Below are 10,873 nucleotides of genomic sequence, written 5' to 3'. Positions count from 1 at the left end.
GTAAAATCTAATTTATTGTTTATGAAGTATATATTTAGAATGAGAGCATTAAAGGTATTTTTATTTTTTTATAGGTATATAATGTTCAATAATTAATTATGAAAATGTACTAACATATATAGAAGCATACTTTAAATTCTTTGATTGTTTTGTAAACATATCTTATATCCATATATCTCTATTTCTTCCTGGGCATGTATTCTTTGATTTTTATCAATTAATTCTTAGCAGACTAAGTCCCAACGAATGATTAAGGAGAAGAGAAGGAGGCAATTTATGAAGATGTTGGGGAAAATAGTTATTGGAGGGAGTGGAAGGAAGGGAATTTCATCCAGCATATAGAATCTTTTGAGAATTAAATAAAATTTGAGATGAAATTTTATCCCATCTTTACTGCTTGTATGGCATAAATTCTTTCCTCTCTATCTAGATTGCTCAGATTCCTTTCTTGATTCTAAGAATGATCAAATTGTTTTCCACTCTTCCTGAGTATTTTATATTCTCTCATATAGTTAATTGAGTCTTTTATTAAACATTATTATGATAAATAGTCAACTATTGGTACCGTGGGTTTGGATGTGAGCATATTAAATTCCCTACATACGCTTATTTACTATGGTAGACCAAGGCTATGTCTATATAGTTTTGAGATTTAGAAAAATATATATATAATTTTCTAATCTGTAGAACTCTTCTAAATATATATTACTATTATTTCTTATTTAAAGACCAAACATATTGTAGAAGAAATAAAAATATCATTTATCATACATTAAAATGGTGCAAATGGTGGTGTGTTTAAAATTGCTACATAGTTAATATTTTTACAATGCTAAATGGGTTTCTTGAAGAATTTTAACTTTATTGGATAAACTTTGATATAATCCTTGTTTTCAAGTATAATTACTCTTGGAAATCTGTGTGTTATGACCAACAAGCTTGCACACACAAGTGTTGATATTCTATAAACTTGGTTTAAAAGAATAAAAAATTTGTAAGCGTATGTTCAAGAGGGATTATACTTTTTCTCAAGGAGGTATACAGTAAAATCTGAAGTAGTCAATGATAGATTGTTCTTGATAATCTCGGGTAATCATGTCTAATCTCTTGATGGATGGGTGAAATATGGCCAAATAGGAGGGTAGCATTTTGTGTTTGCTTCTCTCAACATGTAAAAATTCTAAAAGGAAGATTCATTATGTTTTTGTTTTTCATTTTAGAATTCTGATGAATTTAGAGCTTGGCCAAGACATTTATTACTGCATTTAAGTATGTTGTTTTTCTGACACTAGCATAGATGAGTAACTATGCTTAATTTAATTGTTTGCATATGTGTTGATATGCTTAGATAAAAGAAATGTACATGTGAGAAGATATATTATAGTTTTTCTTTCACTGCATGTGGGTAGATATGTAGTGTTCTTTTCTTTTTCCCTTCCACATTCCATGATTAGGCTACTAGGCACATTGATGCATGTAGTATGTTCATAGCTACATAAGATCTTTTGAGCCATCTTATTCTAAGAAGCTAGGTTTCTCGTGCCAAGGTCGGGATATTCTTCATTGCTAGGAAGAATCCTAGGGAAGTAAACACTTTGTGGTTGGCAAGGTAAAAGCATCTAGACCAAACTCCCATTTTCAGATAGCAGAAGGATGACATTCAAGGGCTTCGAAGACTGGATACACTTTAAGGACTTTTGTCAATTTTCAAAACCTATGATATAGTCATGTATCTTCATCTTTTGATGTTCTATGGATCCATTCTTTTGATGAAATCTTGGTTATTGGATATTGTAAACTTAAAAGTTAGTAATGTATCATTGTTCAAGTTATGAAGAATGTATGATGTAAATATATGGTACTTCAGCACCATAGTTTAATGCTATAATGTATTTTCACATCAAAATTAGAAAGTTAATTTTACATTGGATTTATCATTGATTATTGTATACTCTTATTTATGAACAACATTGAATGATGAGTGGTACTTTGAGTTAAGAACATGTTAACCTTGATTGCTATTTAAATTCATAGATGCTTAACTTTTTTTATATCAGTATTCAATGATGTGGCATTGTCTTTCCACAACGTTAGCATTTTTGTGTTAATTGGAAATTTTGCTGTAGGGTTAGCTATTACACATGCTTGCCTCTCTAACACACTTTTCTTTATATGCGATATGCATGCAAGAAGATGAACATAAATAGAATGAACTACCAACAATGGTATTGAGATTGAAAATAGAGATAAGGTATGATTGAGATTCATAATCGACCATACTATTTATTATGCATACTATTTCATTAAAATATGAGTGAGATTCAAAATCGACCATACTAATAACTATGCATGTTATTTCATTAATGTATTTCATATGTTGAGCCAATAAATCAGTAAAAAGAAACATACAAATTTGTGTAAATTAATAAGCCTGATAATAGCTTTTAAATAATTCTATGATGATTGCCTAGACCTCTAACTAAAACAAATCACTAAAGAAAAATATTGAAACCCAACTTACCATATTTGATTTTGATCTCAATGATTCTAATCTTTCAAAATAGAATGAGGATGCACAAGTGTATTATATAATATAAGCTAAGAAGTTGAAATAATTTAGTACAGATCATTTCAATTGAACATAAAATATAGGCAGTTTTTGTTTGGGTTCATCAATGTGGTAGCCATTTGAAAGAAACATTGCATGTTGATTCCATTATAATGCTCAACCATGTAAATTTTGGTAGAGGTAAGTTGGCCCAAGATGGTGATTTATGTGTCCCTCTACTAGTGCATTGGATGGGCTCCTTTTTTAGAGTATGTAATACAATGCATCCTTGTCTGCCGAATCTACTTGATGATTCTATGTTTCTTTCTTTGCGAGGTGTTACAACAATACCACTTTTGAATACACCAACAACAATGTGATACCTAAATGTTCAGGGTTATACTGAGGATTATGGTCAGCGATAGTATTTAAGATAATGACTATAATTTTGGCTAGGAATATAGTTTATAATGTGGTTATAGTAGCTAATTATTGTGGTTAAGTCTATGGATATTGGTTGTAATTACACTTTGTTTTTGAAAGAATTAGACCTTTTTTAGATTAAAAAAATTATTACATTAGTATTATTATTATTATATCAATAAATTACCGTAGCCTTTGTATTATATTAAAATAATAAACAAAATTATAGAGTTCTCCATTCAAGTGGGCACTAGTAGGAAAGAACAAAGTGATAAAACCTCTAGTCTTGCCCAAGACCAAGATCATATATTATACAAATTTAAAAAGAGCACACCCCAATATATATGTCCATTAAATCATTCTTTTAGAATTATATATATTATTACAATAATTTTACTCTCATGGTTCTCAATCAATGGATTTTTGAACTGCATACTCACGAGGGTCTATCTAGGATCCTAGCTTCTTGCATCGATTGAGTTTTTCGGTAGAGATCTTATTAATATCTATATGAAAGAACTTGGCTTGCTTCCCTTTTGGGATTAGTAGAAACTATATATAAGTAATTAAATTAAGAGAAAAATGTAAAGCCAGAAGACAAACTCGATGTTCATAGCTTAAACCAACATTAAAGTATTACATTCGTGATTACATTAATGATAAATACTAGAAACACATCTCTTTAGCCTATTATTCAATGCTTCTTATTGAGCTTCTATTCATTCATATTGATACAAATGAAAAATAGTATTAATTTAAACCATTTTTGTTTTAGTTTTCCTTATTTCTTGACTTAATTCATAGAATTCTAAGTTTGACTTTATGAAAATTACTGACAACCATGTTGACCTAGTATCAAAAATCTTTACTTAATGTTTATCTTAATTAGTGATTGAAAACTTTTACAGATATTCTGATGCTTCTTACCATATTTTATTTAGTATCTTAGTTCTTTAAATTTCATATTTATTGAAAATGAGGCTGTGATGTGAAAATCAAATGCCCCTCAACCGAGATTAATAAATCTGACCTCACATGTTGATTATAATGTTAGATTTTTGAACCTTTTTTCTCTTTATAGGATGGAGTTTGAGTACAAATACATAATGTGTAATTCTAATTCATTTCTGATTCGCAATTAATACCTTTTGAATTAGTTCATGTCAACATCTCCTTTCCAATTTTGAACCCAAAATTCAAAATAATTATAAAAAAACTTACATACCATTCTTTGTTTCAACAAAACCCCAAATTAAGCTAGATCTAGTAACCATCAAAAGGAAACATACATAAATCAACCTAATCAGATTGAGTTGAAAAAATAGAACTATGACCGATCAAATGAGGCAAAAGGGAGAGCTATAACTGCATATATGTGTATTGATAACAACTAATATTTACAAACAATTTTCTCTATATAAGAAAAACCACTAACTGCTATTTCTCCTTGCAAACTAAAACCAAAATACAAAATACCCTAATAATAATGGGTCAACAGGGGCAAAAAATAGAACAAAATTGACCCATGACCATAACAATCAGATACCTACAAAGGCCTTAACATATACCCAAATACCAAAACCCTAATTCATAGGAGTCACCACTTAATTTAATCAAAATAATTTATTACAAAGGGCTAATCTCATCCTTTGTAATGCATACCATAATGATTTTAGTAGCTTCTTTTATGTTGGTCCCTGGGACCAAGGAGGAAAGATAAAGGTTGTCTTCTCTTTACTAGATTTGAACAGATTGGAGAGATTGAATTCTACATCCTCCAAATTTTCCAATTCAACCTCGGGATCAATATATGTAGAAGAGAGATTAAGATAGTTTTGGATCCATTCCACATTTTCTCAACCATAATTCCTCTCCATTGTAGAAGAAAGGAAATATTTTCCTCCGTCTTTTGCCAAGCTTGATAAAACATGACATTGTCCCTAATTGTCATTATGGGGCACCTGAAGACCTTAGCTTGACCTAAGCTACTTTGTGGGTGACTCATATAAACCTTTGGCAGAGGAATCCTTTGGTTCATGATACTTAAAAATGCATGTTCCAACCCTTCCAACTAGGTGGGGTAAAAAATGTCACAACATAGATTTATGATTAGATCTAGCCCTATGTTTTCCCTAGCCAAGCACACTATAAATGACCCAATAAATGAACTGTTAGTGTGCCAAGTGTAATTGTAATTGAATACTTTCTCACCTAAGACTATATTGACAACTACCCTGGAAAGACCATCTATAGGGTTCAAAATCCTATTCCACCTTTCTAGTTTGACATTATCCCTGAATGTAATTGTCATAACTTCTAATACATGGAAAAAACAACAATAATATCCATGCTAAAAAGACCTATATTGATAAAATTTAATTAAAAATGACACTTGACATGCTAAGAAAGAGACACCTTATTTATAGAGGAAAGGTGTCGAAAGCTCTAGAAGGCTTATTGATTAATGATGCTAGTTCTCTGTCCTCTCATAATTACCAATTTATATTGTTTTCTACAACCATTACTAAGTAATGTCTTAATTTATACTTATTAACTTATATTGTTACTAGGTAAATATATTATTGATAATTTTTATTGTTGATTTCTATTTTATTGATTATTAAATATTAATATTTCCTCTCCATCTACCCCCTTGTTTGCTAAATAATCAGCTTTTTAGTTACCTTCTCAAAATATGTGTTGAATTTCTGTTTCCTCAATGAGATTGAATAATTTTAAAACTTCTTCTAGTTTTGAGTTCAATACCAAATTTGGGGTATTCCTCTTCCTTAAGGCATTGAGCACAATTTTTGAATCCCCTTCCATTATAAGTTTCTTAATACCTATATTAAGACATAATAGGATTACTTCTTGAAGGGCTTCTAGTTCTGCTAAATTGTTCATCATGTTTCCCATAGATCTTGCTCTTTTAATGATCCATTTTTTTAAATCCTTTTTATGATACATCCTATCCTTGATTTTCCTTGATTTCCTCTTGATGCCCATCAAATTTTAGTTTTTTCTATCCATTTGGGGGTGGTTCCCATTTGCAGTTATCACTTACCTCTTGACTATAGTTTGTATATATTAGTGGGGGGTTGGTCAATTTGCTCCAATTTCTTTTCATTATAATGTACCATTCTAAAAATGCAACTTCCTTTTTTACTCTTTTTCTTAAATGTGTGTTCATAACTTCTAATATGAATCTTCTATTTTGTTAATTAACATGGTAATAATCATTTCCTTCTCATAGAAAATCCTTTTCTTTCTTTCTTTCTAGACTTCCAACATAAGGATGGAAGGAAAATTTTTCCAAAATTTATCATAAATGTTATGAGTTTTACCATTAGGCCAACCTTTCAAGTTACTCTCTAGACTACCTAGCATATGTGATGTCTAGGAAAGCTTTTGCCTTAGTCATTCCCAATAATTTTGAGTGTACATACATTGGAATAATAGATGATTTATTGATTTACTTTATTTCTTTGCATAAAATGCACCTCGATGGTCCCTTAAAACCAATTTTCCTTAGCCTATCGGCTATTAATATCCTTCTTTGGAGGGTTTCCCAAAGGAAAATTTCTTCTTTTGAAAGGCATGATAGTTGATAGATAGGAAGAGCTAAAAGAACTGCTTTAATCTTTGTTACTTTACTCGCTTTTGTTAGCCACTTTCCTTTCCAACTTCCCATTTTCTTTTCCATTATTTCTAGAATATTGTATTGGCCTCTATTAAGTCTTGTACCTTGATATTTACATGGAAATGATCCTTTTTTATAACCCATTATATTGAAAATTTGATCTTTTAATTCAAGTTTGGTGTTCTTAAAAAAGATTTCCAATTTTTCAGCATTCACTTTTTGACCCAATGCTTCCATTTATAGTTGGATTATATTTTTTAAGTTTTGGGCTTCCTCTAATAAGCTCTCTCCTAGTAGAATTGTGTCATTTTAAAATTGTTGATGCATTATATTAGAGACATTATTTTCCACTATGATTCCTTTAATTCTTTGTTTAGTTTATGCTTTTTATTGTCTTCCAAAAAACTTTTGCCTTAATTCTAAATAAAAAATGAGATAGGAAATCTCCTCTCCTTATGCCTCTGGAGATGTCAAAATATCCTTTTAGGGATCCATTAATGAGGAGTGATATTTTGGGAGGTGATATGTATTTGAAAATGGAATTTATCCATTGATTGGGAAACCCAACTTAGGCTTCTAGTGTTTTGCATAAGAATCTCCAATCCACCATATCATATGCTTTCTATATATCCAATTTCATAAAAATACTTGCCTCTTTGTTTTATTTTCCTGAATGCATCATTTATGATATAATAATTATACCATCTAGAATAGATCTTCTAGGTACAAATCCTAGTTGTTCCTCCAAGATAAGTTTGGGAAGAATCTATTGGAAATGATTGAAAAGCTCATGAATGAAGAGTAATGGAACTGGTAAAGAATGTTTTCAATCATTGTTTTGTCATTGATATCAAACTTGCTACTTGTAGGAATGAAAATTGCTTTAGTGATCCAAATACTAAAAGTTGGTTGATTGACAAGGAGGTGACAATCAAAAGATGTAACTAGAGTACCTAGAGAAAGGTTGAAGTTATGATGTTGTAATGAAGTATAAGGAACAACTAAGCCGTTTATGAAATAGTGTATTGATGACATTCTCTAAGACACAAAGGATGGACACACCAAGACATGTCAAAGATCAAGAGCCGAGCAAGCTAGTTAGTGCTGAATAGATTCTCAGTTGAAGCTGAGAAAAGTTCAACTTAGTGTGTGCCGAGTGGTCTTCAGGTGCCGAGCAGTCTTCAGGTTCCGAGCAGTCTTCAGGTGTCGAGTGAAGATTAGGTGTCGAGTAGCGAAAAAGAAATAGGTACTGATTAAGTTTTCAAGTGCCAAGCAAGATATAAGTGCTGAGTGAATTTCAAGAGCCAAGTTTCATAGAATTTCTTTAGGTGCCGAGCATTAGTAAATCAGTAATGCCGAGTTGCTGCATTATTTTGAAAATTAAAGATTCACTAGATCTGAGCTAACATGGTTGTTATCTAGAATTCTGTGAATCAGATAGAAGATAAGAATGATGAGTTGGTGGCACAGAACACTATGTAAAACATTTTTGATGAATACAATTGGATTCTAGACAAAGTTTCTAGATAAGAGCAAGATATGGGTTAGATACATTGTATCTTACCTAATATATTGAAACCCTAAAGTTGGAGAGGGAGAATCATGCAGGAAAGGTATTCAAGATTTCTATTTAAGGAGTCATAAGGTCATGAAGCAAAAAAAAGTGGTCAAGCATGAAAGCATGAAGTGTGCTTAAGAAGGTGCTAAGGTGGAAAATAATATAGATACTCTACTTCGATAGGTGACCATAGTTATGATTGCATTGGTATGATGAGTGAAAAGACTCAAGGTGACAAAGCTTGAGATGACAAGCTTACAGAGCAGAAGTGATTAAAGCCAAGCAAAGGATTGAACTGAAGTGTGATCTGTAATCTGCAAGATATGTTGTAAGTTGTATCAGATCAAAAGCCATTATTGTTACTCTCTAGCAATTGTAACAGTTAGAATAAATCCTATGGATTTAGGTTGGTTTAATAGCCATGTTATAAATCCTTTAATAGGGTGACATTCCAAGTGAATGTTCCAAAGTCCTTTGACCAGGTCCATTCCTAACAGTATGGTGAAATCCTCTAACAAGGTCACATTTAACAATGTGTTGTATACTTTAACAGGACAGACCATCAGAAGCGGTTGAAATCAATTGCGTAGTTATTTTGTGGGTATCATCCCCACTCCAGTTTTACCTTCTTATTCTTGGAGGGTTTCTGGGTTATCAAATTCTTAGTGTTATGGTGTGATGCATGTTTACTTTTCATAGTTGTTTAATGTTCAATTGCATGCATGATAATTTTAGTTATGCACCATTAAGGATTTGTAGAAAAAGTATTATTAAGGCATTTGGACATTGGATAACTAATTCACCCCTCCCCCCCCCCCCCCTCCTCTCAGTTATTCTAAAGAATTATAACAAAATCAATTTAAGGTGCTTAGATAGGATTTTATAAATAGTGTTGCAAAGAGCTATGGGTCTAAAGTCCCCTGAAGTTTCATCTTTAGTTTTCTTGGGTATAAGTGTTAAGAATGATAATTAATTTCCAATAATAGAGAACCACCATTTCTAGATGCTTCTATATCTCTCCATAAATCTATTCCAAAAATATCCTAGAACTTTTGATAGAAAAAATCATGAAATTGATATTGCCCTAGTGGTTTATCTAGATTCATACTGAAGAGTGTTGATTTAACTTCTTCTAGGGATATAGGTTTGTTTAGAAATTTGTTGTCTTTTGTAGATACTAGTTTTGGAGTATATTCTAACATTTTAATTTGAGTATACTATTAGAAATATCAAAGTTATTTAGAATGTTTTTAAATTAATTCACAAATATCTCTATTATATTTGTAAGATCTTCAATAACATTACCTACTATATCTTTGATTTTAAATATTTTATTCCCAGATATCTATTAAACATAGTGCTACTATGATTTTTTTTAATACGATCTCCTTTTGTTAGCCAAGTTTCCCTCAATTTTTGTCTTCCAAAAAATTCTTCTTTTTCCAATATCTCCTCTTGTTTAGGAATTTTTTTTTTTCTTTCATATATTTTATATTATCCATTCCCTTTTTTATTACTTCTTCATTTAGTCATTTTAGATTTTCTTCATTTTCTTTGTTATCTCTAAATATATTATCAAAGTGTGTTTTGTTCCATTTAAGTATTCTTTCTTTGATCATTTCATCTTAGCCATGAAGAAAAACTTATATTACCCTTTGAAGTTTTCTTGTGCCCACCATAATTTAATCTGATCCATGAACCTGTTATTGAGGAACCACATTTTTTCACACTTAAATGGGTTCCTTTGTGGTTTTCTAGGTTCAGTTAATTCAATTCTTATTGAATAATGATTTGATCCTACTATTGGAAAAATCATTGATTATAGATCCATATCTATACTTCCTAATTCTTCCTTGAAGAAGAATCTATTCAAGTTTTTTGCTATATATGTAAAAAGATATCCTCCTATTGTTCCATATATATGTTCCATTGTTGATGGTTATATATAATAATTTATTAAGATCTATCCAATTTTTAAATTCTATAGTAGTTTGTGAGATTTTTTGCATATCTCTGTGCTTTTCATCTAGGTTTGAAATAACATTAAAATCTCCACCTAATAGTATGTGTTCATTTCTTTGATCTCTAATAAATGAACTAATTTCTTCAGATAATAGTTTTATGTACATTAATTAGTATTATTTGTAGATTGTTTCTAACACTTTTGATTTTGCAACTCATTTAGTTATGATTGGAGTTTATTAAATCTAGGTTTATCTTTCTTGGATTCCATATCATTCCTAAACCTCCTAAAGCTCCTCTTGATTCATGTAGAACCATGTTCCAACTAACTAGTTTCTTTTCTAATTTTATTCCTTCTTTGTTCAATTTAGTTTCTTGTAATAATATAATTTCAAATTCAAATTGAGTTAAGTTTCACTTTGCTAATCATTGTTTTCTAGGAGCATTAAGACCTCTAGCCTTTGAAGTTGTTACTCTCATACTGACCTAGTAAGGCCCTTCCCTTTCCCTTGTTTTAGAATCTGTCTAATCTTTTGTTGTTCGTTTGCCTAACCATTTTCTTCTCTCATTTCTCTTAGTGATTTCCTTCCTCATTTTAATTTTTTCTTGCCAAACTTCAGAGTTTTAATACCCTCTTGATTTATTGAGATGCCTAGTGGTTCCAAATTTTCCTAAGCATTATTGATTCTTTCTATTTGATTCTCTTCTTCCTCTTCTTCTTCTTCTTTTTCTAGCTCTTTTA

This window comes from Cupressus sempervirens, chromosome 11 (assembly GCF_028749045.1).
Source record: "Cupressus sempervirens isolate cs-2001-9-10 chromosome 11, ASM2874904v1, whole genome shotgun sequence".
NCBI classification, from domain to species: Eukaryota; Viridiplantae; Streptophyta; class Pinopsida; order Cupressales; family Cupressaceae; genus Cupressus; species Cupressus sempervirens.
This window is presented reverse-complemented; position numbering follows the sequence as displayed.